General features: G+C 36.2%; 1 long non-coding RNA gene across 1 annotated transcript; it reads left to right on the forward strand.

Moving 5' to 3' along the window:
• Positions 1–575: 575 nt before the first annotated feature.
• LOC149008030 (uncharacterized) lies at positions 576–2,743 on the forward strand. The gene is made up of 3 exons (XR_016174941.1): positions 576–697; positions 870–1,006; positions 2,708–2,743. It is a non-coding gene; the product is annotated as an uncharacterized LOC149008030 (long non-coding RNA).
• The last annotated feature ends 12,474 nt before the right edge of the window (positions 2,744–15,217 follow it).

The following is a 15,217-nucleotide window of genomic DNA, read 5'->3' on the forward strand; positions in this document are numbered from 1 at the left end:
ATTTTAAATTCTAAAGATACAAGAATTCAAATATTTCTATTTCCTTAAAAAATCGATTTTACTTGAAGATTAAACACATGTCAAACATCTAATTACGTGGATTAAAGTTTTTCGTCTCCGTATGAGTAGAGGATCCAGACTTTAAATCGACTCATTATCAACCCTAGATCTACGGGTGAAATGTCTTTTCGTGGGATAAAGACGGTATTTCCGGATATTTTGGTAATTTCAAGCAGAAGCCTCTGCGTTGCATGCGAGTGCGGCAGACTTAAAAGCACCACTCACGGCGCCATCTATTTTTTCGCCCTTTTCAATAATATTATTTTTCTTAAAATTCTAGAGAGAGAGAAGAGAGAGAGAGAGAGAGAGAGATCACAAGTGGGAAAACGAGAAAAGAGGGCGAGGAGGAAGAGTAGGTCGTGCATGCATTCTGCGCATCTTTGTTCCCTCTGCATTTGCATGCACACGCTTCCTTCTCTCTCACCTAGATCGCCGTCACCGGTTTTCAGCCGCCGGCGACTGAGCTCATCGATCTCATCACCACTGGTTTCTGATTTCGGTCAAGCTTCCAGTACAAACAAACAGCTGATAAGGAAAGAGTTTGAGGAGAAGACGATATGGAAGTCATTGGATTGGAGGGTTTGGGAGTGAAATAGAATACAAATTTAGGGTTTTTCTCTATGTTTCAGGACGGCAGGTTAGTTTAGTTGCTTAACTTGTATTTTTCTTCGCTGTAGCAGGTTTTGTTTATTTTTTAAAAACAAAGTTTTTTATTTTTTTATTATTTCTGTTTTATTGATCATAGGTCCGTTGTTCTTCTTCTCTGAGTTCTAACGTTAGGGGCTATATTTTCTCTATCTTTTATTAAGGTTTGCGTGGAATTGATTCGGGAAATGGCGTCGAAGATTTGCATGAATGGAGCATGCGGGGCGGCATCTTCGATCGAATGGAAGAAAGGGTGGCGTCTAAGATCTGGTGGATTTGCGAATCTCTGCGATAAGTGCGGGTAATCTTCGGACTTCGATCATGTCTCTGCATGCGTTCGGCAAATTCGATCAGTTTTGCTTGTCTTTTCAGTTTAATCTGGTTGTTGTACGAGTAATTTGGGGTTGGGGTTGTTGGCTTGGGTTTTTTCGTTCTTGCCCTGGCTCCGTCTGCTAATCTTTGTTACTACTTACAAAGGATTGAGATTAGAGTACTTGAATCGGAAGCTTATTTATCCATTTCCTGTTACGGGATTGTTTAATTTTCTTCCAAATATGTTGAATCTGATTATGGTATTTTGCTACATTTCGTAATTAAGTTTCCTAGATTTACGGATGACATTGAAGACTTATGTGGAAATTTTGATATCCATATTTAGTATGAGTTTAAGATATTAAAACTAACAGAGATTATACAAGTTCCCTTTTTACTCTTTCAAACTGATTTTGGTTCCCTTATTCCTTCACCTTCTCTTGCAACCAGATCGAACCCATGTCTATTTGGTGGGAGAGAGGAGGGAGGGGGGAGAGGTTAAATATTTGAAATTAATTGATTGAATTTCTTTTAATCTTTGATTTTAGCTATTGGGTCATGGTTTTTCCTTTTATTTTGCCTTCTCTTCTCGTGCATTATGCATGATTTTAGGCAAACGGTTACTTTTTCCCTTATGTCTTCCGATTCTTCCCTATTTATAGAATAACTTGTTTGTTCTCATTTTCTTTTCCTCCTGTGTTAAAATTTTTTCTCTTTTTATTGTGGACATAATAAATCGTAGAAAAAATAATAATGGCAACAGAAACAGTAATTTGTAATAATAATAATTGTCTTACTTTTGTTCTTTGTCTGCTAATATATAGCCTTATCACCCTTCTCATAGATCTTCTTGGATCTTTCCTGATTGGAAATTTTCTTTGATCTAAGATCTTGTTCTGCCTACTGTTTCCAAGTCTTTCAAATTCAGGTATCACATTACTTCATTATATGAATGTAGCGATACATGAGCATTCTATGGTTTCTTCTTTTAAGTTTGAAAGTATGGGTTGAGGAAAACCTAACTACAGTTACAAGGTTCCATCTTGTCCTATGAGAGAATATGCTCCAATTCTTTTGGGTTGTGTTTTATAAAAAGAATAGTTGTCACACCATCTAGGCAACTCAGCGCACTTTGATGGGGCCTGGACACAAGGTGATACCCACAGAGTGTCCATAATGCCTGCTTTAGTCAACCAAGGCAATGCAATTGGATTCTTAGGTGACACCTTGACAATGATTGTACAAAAGACCAAGCTCATTACCAAACCAGCATCTGCAGGGCAAAAACTCTGCAATCTTCTTTAACATTATGTAATCTACCAAATTCTAAATTGCATAAAGACCTTGATTTTAGGAAACATAGCGTCTTGATCTTGGCTTCATGTCTTCAATAGGGATTTAAAACCTTGCACAAGATGTCTGTTTGCCTTCACTAAATGTTCATATAATTAGGAAGAACTTTCTTACCTCTGTGGTATGGTGGTGGAACTTCTTTCCCACTTGGCATTGACACTGCATTGGCCTGTAGTCCAGCTTCTTTGCCCACTGCAGAATTTTAGTCCATAGTCTGTAACTTATGCAATACAAAAGCCTCTTTATTTCTTTGAACAGTTTGCTTTCTATACTTCAGGATGTAAAATTATCTATCCTTTTTGGTTAGTGCTTAATTTGAACTAATTTTGAACTTCAGGTCCGCTTATGAACAATTAGTTTTCTGTAATGCTTTCCCACCCGAAAGAATCTGGTTGGAGGGAATGCAATTCTTGTGGGAAGGTAAGTTGGCTTGAATGTGATGATGCCTTGTGTTGAGGCCCCCTTTAACGCCTTGTTTGCCTAGATGCTATGACAACCATGTGTAGGATGAAAGGATTACAACCATGAACCATCATGTGAGGTATTCTGATGGAATTATTAGAAGGCATGATGGAATATACAGCTGGTAATTATTTTTTATTTGTTGTGTCTTCCAGAATTTTTTTGAGTCTGTTGAGGACAGAAATAGGGGGAAATGGATTCTATGTTGGATACACCCTGCAGTGCTGAACTTCTGCCACCTGTCCGGGGTTGAGAATCAGATCTTATTGTGGAGTTAGGAAAGATGTTTTTCAAAAGATTAAGAATTAAAATATTCTCATTGTCATATAGGTTGAGTTTGCATAAGTATACATTGTTGTTTTTCTAAGTTTTTTCAGCAAAGGAAAAGTTGCCACATCCCTGTCAATTCAGTACTATTAGATGATGAAATAATTTCTCAAGGTTCCTCCCCCTTCAAATTTACAATTATTTACAAGGCTTGGTTCCTTAATAATTTAGGTATGTGGTGAAGACATTAGACAATGCAGAGAGTGTCAAACTGCAGTACCGTTCTTTGGCGAAGGTTCCAGATAATCCATCTTTGAACGCCATGCCAAACCAGGTAACCACTGCAAATTGGCTCTAGGCACATGGTATACAAAGTGAAGCAGTTATAAGTTTGGTGAAGAACAGCTTCTGGTATTAAATTCAACTCTCATACTGAAAAGCTTCCTCTTTCACCAATCTGTTAGCCCCTTAAAATTCATTGTTCAGAAATATATTGATGTAAATTATCGTAGCCCCATAAAATGCTATTTAGGAGATTTTATACCTTGTATTTTAATCAGAATTTCCTTAACCATTTTTATGTAAAGTATCTCACATGCTGCGGGTCATTGTATGAATTGATTTTTCCCCTGCATGCATCATTGTGGCTTTTCCTATTTCTTAGTATGTATCTGCTTAATACCAATTGGGTCACCTGTCTATAATCTTTTCCCTTGGCTGACAGTGTTTGGTAGGTTTTAGTCTTACTAGTCATTTTATGTTTCATGGACAGAAAATATAGTGAAAGAGTTGTCATGTCAAGTTGATTTCTATACTGTTTTTTTTCTTCTTCTGGTAAATAGTTGATTTCAATGCTCAGTGTATTCAGTCACACACTTGTACTTGGTCTACTCTTGAAGCTTGTTATGGCAACAAAATTTTTGTCTTAAAATAATATTAGAAGGGAAAGGGGGTGGGTTGGGGGAGGAGACTAATGCAGCTTTTGCCCTTAGGAGTCTTCAGCTTATTTTCTTGGCAACGTGACACAGATTTAGCACCGAATTTGACTTATTTTCCTTTGTACTCAATTAGGGATGATAGGATTAAGTGTTGGTTTTTTGTTTAATACGTTTGTATGGTCATGGGTTTATTCTATGGGTCCAAAAATTCTGCATTTAGGTCAAATATGAAAATAATTGAACCATTTTTTTTTTTGGGGGGGGGGGGGGGGGGTGTTATGATTGAATCAATTACTTTAATTGATATGAATTCTGTCTAAGTTTGTTTTTTCTGTTTTCGTTGAAAAATTCTGTCTAACTTAAGTTATATAATGGTTTTTTCTGAGAATGTCATTTTATGTGAATCGTTTTCAAGCGTTATCATCAAAGAATGGTGGCTTAAGCATAGTTTTGACCGTTCAGTAAAATTTTTGTTGAGAACATTCGAGAATGGCTGTGGAACAGGGCGTTTTGTAAATTTGTGAATAAGAACAAATTTTATGATAAAAAGGTGTCATTGATACATATTTGAAAAAAAAACCCAAAAAAAAAAATTTGATGAAATTTAAAAACGCCTGGGAAGCAGGTACGCTCTTTTGTCTGAATCGTTGTGGCTCGCAGGACATACGAACTACCACTAATCATTTTCTTTCCACAGGAAGGTGTTATACAACATGTATTTGTTCTTGCTGCAATTAATAACCGAAGACCACCTCACAACTCATTGGATATAGTTATTCACCAATAGAGAGTTGCTTAAGCTTTCAAATTCGTGTTTGTAGAACTTGAAAATTTCTTTAGAAGAAATATGTTGCTAATTGAGCACTACAATTTACTCCTTTAGTAGGAATAACTATATCTGTAAAAGGATCAGATTCGGCTAGGATATACTACTATCCGAATTGATTGGCAAAACTGCTATCTGAATCTGACTCCAATCAAATAGTGGTTTTGCCAATCACACACAAAAACCTGCAACAGCAATTGCCTCCATTGTACCCTACTTCACTTGAACTCAAGGAGCAAACCCAAGAACACTCTGAGATAGTGTGCTTTAAATTCAGCCTCAAAATTAGACTTGACACCCAAGAACACTCCGAAAATTCATAGAACTGGTGTCAAATGGTCCCTCAACCCTTCTTAGGATGCCCAAGGAACTTCCATCACAAAAGCTATATCTACGACTTGGATGGCTAGCATCAGCTTGGAAGATTCACACAAAGACATAGTTTCCAAATCTCTAGTAAAAATCTTACATGTTTAAGTGGTGGATGCAGATTAAGCAAAATAAGATGGCTCTTAGCTTTTTGCTGTATCAAACGAATCTCTTATGAATCAAATCGTAATGGAGTACTCCACTGTAATCTAATTTTAGCTAATTTCAGGCACAATTGACCTAAAAACACACAAATGCACACTTAAAAAGAAGAACCATAGAAGGCTAGAGCAGGTAGCCACCCCTTACTGAGATCAAAAGGCAAAACTTGTTTCCCTTTTGAAGCAGGTCATGTCCATCCAGTTAATCCAAGCACTTCTAACCAAGTTAAAGTCGTGTGTGAATGCAATATGGTCGAGTGTCTTCTTTGCGTATCATTTTGAAACGTGCCTTTTGTTTTTGAGAACAAAACAAGTTAAAGTTGTTTTACAACGAGTCTTCCCAAACACGAAAATTAGACCGGGTTGTTTCCTAATAACGATAGAACGACCGACCCACTTTCCCAAACACTTTTTTGTTAATTTTCTGCATTCTGAGAATGATAGAACACCAAAAACGGTTCATTAGTGCATTACCAAACCTACCTAAGAGTCTTGTTGTCTAGGCTAGGTAGTCAATCTTTTCCTAGTTCAAATCTATTTCTAAGTCTTAATTTCAGTAGCACTTACGTATGTATGGCTATAAATAAAGCCCCTAACAGTTAGATTAGAGAACAAAGTAGAACATTGAATGAGAGCTTCCCTTTAAGCACTTTGTACATGTTTTTACTTTGGTTCTATCAATTAGTTTGAAAATTCAAGAGTTAAGGAATTCAAGCTTTGTCAATGACTTTGAAGATCCAAACCCTAAAAAAGTTTCTAATTGAAATTAAGCTTAGACTCTTACAGTGTCTGCATAGGAGACAACCTTTGTACTCCTTCAGGTGAATTCCATCTTTAAGTATTAACCAAATTTTTAAGAAACCTTTTTTGGTTCTATTAAGAAGAATTAGCCCTTATTGAATTGGAGTTGCATCACAATGGAAATAGTTTTCATAATTTCATACGCTCGTGTATGAGCATAAGAACTAGTCTTAGAACTAGAAGACTAGACGACATTTTCTTGAGTCCAACTTGGGTCTTGTGCATTAACGTGCTGCGTACGGTAAGTGGTTTAAAGCAACTTTGCAAAACGAGCAGGTTGAAATCTCGACCCTCGTTTCAATCTCGACCCTCGTTTCAATCTCTATCGTACGCAGCACAATTAATGCACAACATCCAAGCAACTCCACCCCTATGGTTGCTATTCAATATATTATATGAGGTCATGCTCAAAACCTTTGATCAATTCAAATCTATGGGAAAGAATATAAGAAAATGGCAAAAAAAAAAAAGGTAAGGTTGTTGGAGAGGAATCTCAATCATACCATGCTTAAAGCCTAAATATTCACCTGGGCCCTTCTTAATTCTTACAAGGCAAGGCATGTTGGACGTGGACATTTGAAATCTCTCTCTCTGTCTCTCTTATTCATATTCATATCGTGTGCATATGTGGGTGGTGAGAGAATAGCAACACGTCCAAATCATGAAGGTTTATGGAGATTGATAGGTTAGCTGATGAGAGTAGATTATGGTAGGAGAGATTTAATAAACACTCCATTATGTTAAAGAAAGACATCATTACATTACATCAATTAATTCTGACTTACCCAAGTCGTCCAACACCATACACTTGACCACAAAGCATGAACTTCATTGGCATTGCTCCATCTACAATTCCATCTCCAATTTCTCCACAATATATATAAGACGTCAGCCTTGGCTGCTCACCACTTGGTTCCTTTGATTTTATGTAGTCAACACAAAAGTGAAATAATCTCTATCTCCCTAGCTAGCTCTGAGACAAAGATGTTGAGGTAGACAATTTTTCTTTCTTCTCATCATCAATCTAGTTATAAGAAGTGGAGACTCATAGGCCTAGGGGATGAAAATAGGGGAGTGGGTAAAAAAGTGTAGGGGGATAACAATTCCAACTTAAGATTTCTTTGGTCTTATTATCTCTATAAAGAAGGTGTTAACTCCAAAACGTACGTAGCTCTACTTATCTCCCAGCTGCACGAAAATATTAGTGCAACCCAACCTGGGGTAGGTCGGGGAGCCGCATTTAACAATCAAGTCAATCAAGAACACAACTGATGAAGGGCTCTAGACTAGTTTGTCTAGGAACATAAGTGAATAAAGTAGTAGATTTGCTCATTTGCACACATACCCATATAGTAGCAAGTGTCAGGATTGTATAGAATGAACTATGTGTTGTTGGTCGTCCGATGGTAGATCTCGCGTAGATCTCCTTGGCCTGGCGATTGTCAGGTTGTTGAGTCATGCCTCGTCTAAATAGGGAAGGTGGTTATGCAGCCCCTATACCTGATTCATTAGAATGCATTGCATATCATAGGGCTTTAGGCCGAGTATCTCGTCATGAGCAGATAGGCCGTTATTTCCATAATTGTATAAGGTCTATCTAACTTTTATTCTTTACAGGGCTTGCCAAGTCATCTAGGTCAAGCCATCAGTGCGCTCCATGTTCCATACTAGCTTGACCTTGTAGATCTAACTAGGGGAAGTGGGACAGGTCTACCCAATGGTGGTCGGGCACCTCTTGACCTAGTGTAATTTCACCACTACAAGAGGTTGTCATCACAGTATCAAAAGCACATCTAAAAAACCTTATTTTTAAGTAAGTCAAGAACAATTTCTTATTAGTGATTTAAAATTAAGAGAGGCTAATTGAATAGAGGACATGTAAATGTGGTCCAGGAATATGTGAAATTTTTTATTATCACAAGGTGCGAGATTGGTTGTTGCGTATCTCCAATTGTTATGGAGGTTGAAACTTGAAACCATTAGAGACGGATTGATTACTTTACTCGAGACCCAGAAAGACTTTACAATAAACAATTTAAGATTGTATCATTTCTTTTTGTTTTCATATTATTTGAAACTTTGTATTGAATCGTTTGTTTGCTAGAAAAGGGGAAAAAATTGTATTGGATGGTTCATTTGGTAGTTTAATACGGATTGTACCAAATAATTCATTTTTTTTTGGAAAACTTTTTATCCCTACATAATAAATAAAATTTTAAAATATGGAGAAAATTAACTAATATTCTTTTGGTGATATTATGATATTGAAGACATTTTTGTTGTTACTTTTATATTCCATACTCTTTGATAGTGTAATGTCTCGTTGAATCTTACAAGATAGCAAATAGATAACCTAACCGTATTTTTAAAATGATATTAGGTAATCTAATCCGATTCATGAAGGATTTATGGCCTATTGCAGGCCTTTTCGGATGGAAAATTCTAAAGATGGAAATTTATTTTGCATGAATTCGTCAAAAAAGAATTTTATACTCGTAGAGCATGAGATATTTTCTCAATGTTCATCTTCTTTAGTGTATATACTGTGTCGTAATAATTAAATATATGTATCTTTCTAATTTAATAATAATGCAAGGGCAAAAACGTTTTATCTATACTATAATATCAATTTGTCATATATAAACATACATTTTAATATTACTTTCATATGGGTTGGAATCATTTTATATTTTTGTAATAATCCAATATAGTAAAATATTTGTAGTAGAAAATAGTGACAAATACAATGCAACTATTCAAATTACAATAAGGCTACCTAATACTAATACTAATAATAATAATAATAATAATAATAATAATAATAATAATAATAATAATAATAATAATAATAATAATAATCTAACATTAGTGTTAATAATACTAATAATAATAATAATAATTATTATTATTATTATTATTATTATTATTATTATTGCATGAACTACACAGAACTGCATGATTTTTGCATTTTTTTTCTCTCTTTCTTAATGATCTTTTCTTTGATAATTTCAAACTTATGACATCCATTAAGTAAAATTCCACGTGGCTGTAAAAAAAAACTTATCCCAATTAATAATAATATGGGCATATTACATGAACCAATTCAAATCCAAAGGTAAAAACTATTATGTATTTCCATCAAATATTTTTTAATTGATAATTTTAAAATTTATTATACCATGCTATATGACATATTTTCTCCCTATGCAAGTCTGTTTTCTCTTCTATGAACCATAAAAAACAAACATCTATATCCCTCGAAAGGCATGAAAGAATTCAATAATAGAAAATGTTAGCATGGGCAAGAGCTTAACATTCTATTTTGGATTTCGTAAAATAGTATTAAATTTCAAATGCAAACTACACATTGGTAGGGGACGGTTTTGCTTGCCGGCTAGTTTGATAAGTTTACTAGAAGAATCTTTATTCAACTTAACGTGTCATCTAGTGGATCTAGATCATGTTGGCATTGAAACTTTATGTTTTTCCTCTATTAATAAAGTAAGCATTAGAAAAACGATGTACCCCGTAAGTACATCTCTTTTAGAATCATGCATCACAACAAATTGCCCATACCTTCAAGATGATGATATGGATATTGATTATTGGACAAACACAAATCCCTCCTTATTTTATATGTTATTTATTTTTTTAATCAATATTTTTAGATTATTATGAGAAACATTCATAATATTTTTTATAATTAGTCAATATGATTATTCCCTTAATTGGTTTAATGGTTAGTAATATCACAAAGTAAAGCATAAGTCTTGAGGTCAAGTTAGCATAGAGTGTCGAGTTGTTTATGTTCTAGCATGGTGAGAAATGATTTCAATTTTAGCTCGGCATTCTCTTCTCATCAGGGCTATCCTCTGTCTTTCTACCGTTTCGAAAGAATGTCGTATTGCATATACATTATGTATTTCTATATATATTGTTCGTAAAAACTAGAGAGAGAATGGGGGAGGGGTTATTTTTACTAAAAATGATTTTTTATTAAAAAATCTTATTCTATATATTCTTAAAAGTCTTTTGTTGTGATTTTAAAAATCTTTTTAGGTTGTAAGACTTTTATCTTGTGATTTTTTTAATTTTTTTTTTTTTTTTGGGATTTAGGACTTCATCTCATATTCACATTGTAGTACTAAATCAATGTACAATCTTAATAATTAAGTTGAAATCTTATGATTAACTGAAATGATAATTTATCATGCAATCGAACCTTAAAAATATTAAATTATGTAATTTTGAGAAATATTTATTTTCTTGAAGAAACGAAAGAGATAAGTTTGGCTTAGAGCATGAAGCTCAACATGTGGATAAATTAGTTTCATTAATTGACAATTGCATGGAAAATCAGCCCCCGTGCATGTTACGTGTAAATTTCTTTTCTTTCAGGGATGAACGGTGCTGCTCGATGTCGTTGCATAGTAGGGCTGTTTGGTCAATTTCCACTTAGTCGATTCTTAATCTATGGAACCCGAATCCTCTCTCTCCTCAAAATGTTTTCATGTTAAAACAACTGGCTAACAATTGTCACCTTTGTTTGGATGACTTTCAAAGGTCATAATGATTCACTCACAAAGATAAGGGGGGGAAATTCAACGAGAGGAGAGAAAAAAAGAAACTGACACATGCCTAACCATTCGTTTCCGTGATCATCAAAGTAGTACCAGAACATCAATATGTATTTCATTCATGGATTTTGAACTTGGATTGAGACTTAAATAAAACATTATTGATAACTATTTGATCTCTATGTTAGGGATAATGGATGCACAATTACAAACGGAGAAGAACACAAACAAATCACACAAAGGAAATTTAACGTGGTTCGGCAAAATCATGCCTACGTCCACCCAGAGAGAAAAAAGTTTCACTATTTCCAGGAAACATCACAACTCTCACACCCACAAAGTGCTACTATTTACTTGCCCTCCATTCTTATCAGGATGGGTACCCCAATCCCCTATAGGGATTGATTCCCCAATCTCCTACAGAGATTGATGCTTATAAGTTATCCCACAAGGACTATTTATAGGGAAACCTAAAACCCTAATCCCTATGTAATTATAAATTTAACCCAGTACTAGTAATTGACTCAAACCCTGTTTCAATTACAAATACAACAAAAACCATAATTATATGGGTCCACAGAATACAAGACACCCAAACCTAACAATCTCCACCTTGGCTTGAATTCTGCAAATCATCTTGAAGAAAACCGTTGATGATGCCTCTCTGCAATCACCAGTCTTTGTGTATCCACCACACCTTACAGCATGGCCCACATCCCCCCCCCTCTCCAAGGATGCTTTTGGCCCCCCCCCCACTAAACCCCCATGCACGGCCACCCCCCCTCCACCGGGTGTCCCCACATGCCTCATGCCGCCTATACACGAATGACCCACATCCCCTCCAGGAATGCTTTTGTTACCGCCATCACTAAACCAGTATGGCACACACCCCCATCTGGGGTGTCTCGTACAGCTCATCGCCCGCTATACATGCATGACCCACATCCCCTCTAGGATTGAGACTTAAATAAAGCATTGTTGATAACTATTTGATCTCTATCCAACATAAAACCGATATATGATTATATCAAGAATATACTTGGATGTTGACCACCTCCTCGTGTCAGTTGCTTGAGTGCGTACTCATATTGACCCCATGAGGATGCAAGACGATATGATCACTAAACCATCCTTAATTTCTTTCCCCTAATAATCAAATTAAAATTTAGATTTTGTCTTTTCAAACAATGGAGATATCATATATATATATATTTTTTTTGAAAGTATGGAATTTTCAATTCATCAATGCATACATATAATTAACTGATTAATTATCATATAAGGTGGAGTTTGTTGCAAAAAATAATGACCTTACAACTTATAACCTAACTTACCAAATAAATAAAATAAAATTATAACCTTATTTTCAATTATTCCCATCTTTTCTATAAGTTATTTAAAAAATAAATAAATTGTAGAAGTAGGGAAAAAAGAGGTTAATTAGTAGAAAAAGAAAAAAAATAGAAATAATTACTATTTGGAGAAAGGGACATCCAAACGAGTCCCGATTGTCTCTCCCGAGGACCTGTAACCACGAATTATAGGAGGCCCACAGGGTTAAGGTGAGAGAGTTTATTTTTAACTTGTGGGTCCCACATAATTTATGATTATAATACTGTCAGTGGAGCACAGAGTACTTCCCCGTCAAGGGAGATGATCCAAACTCTATCTAAACAAAGGAAATCTTACAATAAACAACCAAATAAATGTTGATTTAAAAATAAATAAATAAATAAATAAATTCACGTATATTAATACCAACCAAATGCATCTTAGGTTCCATGACATCTATCCACGTTTGTTGGCATGGATTCTCAGTATCCAAACATATTCCTATGGTAGTATTTCAAACTCTTAATTACAAATTTTCAAACTTACAACCGTTGAAGTAACGGTCATGATGAGGCAAACGTGGACTCCGTTATTCTCTCGATACCATCAAGATTTCCATGAAGAATGTGGTCCCCACCGTCCATTATCTAATCCTAACGTTCATTCTAATCAATTCATAAAAGATTAAAATAGGGACACAGATGGTAATTCAATGAAAGGAAAGGCATTCTCTGTCATGATAGAGAGTTTTTTTTTTCTACTTTTATTACATGCAGAAGCATTAAGTTAGCTAATGATAGTAACATTTACGAGCCACCATACTAACATCATCTTCTTGTCATGAGACGTCACTTCTCTTCATCATCATTTGATTCTAAATCGACGGTTATTATGATAAGTTGAATTTCAGAAGAAGAAGAAAAAAAAAGCTATAGTTGTCCTATACCTGTCAGGCTGCGAAGGGTCTTTTATGTTTTTCTACTCCTCAATTGAGTAGCTAGAAAACTCAATTCAAACTCTCGAGATCATCCGTCAATCAAATCTTCAAAAGACATAAATACCCTTGGCTACTAAAAGAAAAACTAATACCATTTGATTATCGTCAATAATTATTCCATAGAGGTGTTCATATATATTTGAAGATAAAGCCAACATAGAGCTGTTCTAGTGGTTGAAACCAACACTTTTTAGTGAAGAGGTCGTGGGGTTCGACTCTTCTGAAGCAAAAAAAAAATATTTGAAGATAAAACCACAAACAGGGAAGGAAAAAAAGGGACTGAGTGGGACTAGGTCAATCGAAAACCAACCCTACCATAGGGATCTAAACCCCCAAATCGAAATCCTATCCAACTCTTAGGGATTGCGAACCCACTACTCCAAACTCTATCCACTCAGGGTTAAAAATCAAGGCCAACTTAGGATATAAATCAAGATAGGTCGAGCTTAGAAAAACAGGCCGGAACACCAACTAAGTAAATCCGACAAGATAATTAATTGAATACACGATTAATTAATTATCCAAATTCTTATTATATATAATTTTTATTTAACTTGATTAACATAGAATTGAGGGCCACACCTGAACGAATCCAGATTATCAACCCGTCAGGGGAGCACATAGTGCTCCCGGACGACTTTGCCACCACAAATCCCGTGGGACCCACAGGTAAAAAATAATAAAATAAATAAAAAAATAAAGATCCATCACCCAACCAAGGTTCGGCATGTCGGCCTGTGTCGTCGTGTCGGACCCTGGCGACTCGGGCGACATGTCGCCCAAAGTCGGGCGATTTTGGGAGGGTTAAGTCGTTAACATCGACTTCTCCAGTGGTTCATCGTCTTCAGCAGTGGTCTTCTCTGGTCTGGTGGTTCATCGTTTTCGGCAGAGGGCTTTTCTGTTCCTGTTGGATCTTTGAGAAAGAAAGTGAGAAGAGAAGACAATGCTGCTGTAAATCTACCAGGGCCTCCTAGAAGGGCCAGAACTCCTCCTGCCAACACTTGCTCCGCCATGGCCACTGCAGAATCGATGCAGGCGGCAAGCGTGCAACAGCTCAGGTTGAAAATTGATATAATGAGAGGGTTTCGAGGAGGACGGAGCGAGAGAGGGAATCGATGAAGATGAGTTTTGAACTTTTGATTCAGCGTGGCGAAGGAGGATTGAAATGGTGCGAGTGTCGAGATGGACGTTGATGGTGTTGAGAATTGCTCCAGCCATCGGAGCGGCGAAGTGGAGTTTGTACATGGCCTGAATATTTGGGGCAAAGACAGAGATGACTTGGCCTCTTCGAATTCCGAAAGAGGAGATTGCAGAAGTGATTTGGAGGCAACATTGGTAGGTTTGAGACCAAGTGAAGGTGGTTTCATTGTAGACGATGGAGGCACAGTCACCGTAGAAGTTCGTTGGAGGAACCCTAAGGGTGTGAGAGGAGAAGAATTTGCAGAGTTTGGCTTGAGAATATGAAGATCTTAGGGTCGATATTTTGACCGTCGGCGATATATCGCCGAGAAGTTGGCGATATATCGCCGACTTTTGGTTACTTCAATGTCGCTGGGGGGTGCCGTGTCGCTACGACGCCCCCGAGCGACATGGCGATTTTTTGCCCCGTGCACCCAACCCCTGGGTCCCTGTATTTATGGTGGTAAAGGCGTCAGGTAGCACAGAGTGCTCTCCCGACGGGTAATTGATCCGGACTCCACTTGAACTCTATACAAACCTGACAGAACTAGTTATTTTGTGATCCAAACTCATTCTTAGGTTAGGCTCGAGTTAGGTCAGTCAATAAGAGTTTTATTGACACCCTTGATCCACAAACCAGTTTGACCAATAGAAATTGAACCAAATCAACGATTTTGACGGAGAAAAATTCCAATTAACATTGGCTAGATGCTTGACATGTGTCCAATCTAAAATACAATATATATATTTTTTAAATTCTAAAGATACAAGAATTCAAATATTTCTATTTCCTTAAAAAATCGATTTTACTTTAAGATTAAACACATGTCAAACATCTAATTACGTGGATTAGAGTTTTTCGTCCCCGTATGGGTAGAGGCAAGGTTTAAAGTATCCCACGATACCATACGATACTAGCCGATACGTATCTATATTTG

The sequence above is a fragment of the Hakea prostrata genome, chromosome 8, assembly GCF_041222555.1.
Source record: "Hakea prostrata isolate BN-2017 chromosome 8, UWA_Hpros_2, whole genome shotgun sequence".
Lineage (NCBI taxonomy): Eukaryota > Viridiplantae > Streptophyta > Magnoliopsida > Proteales > Proteaceae > Hakea > Hakea prostrata.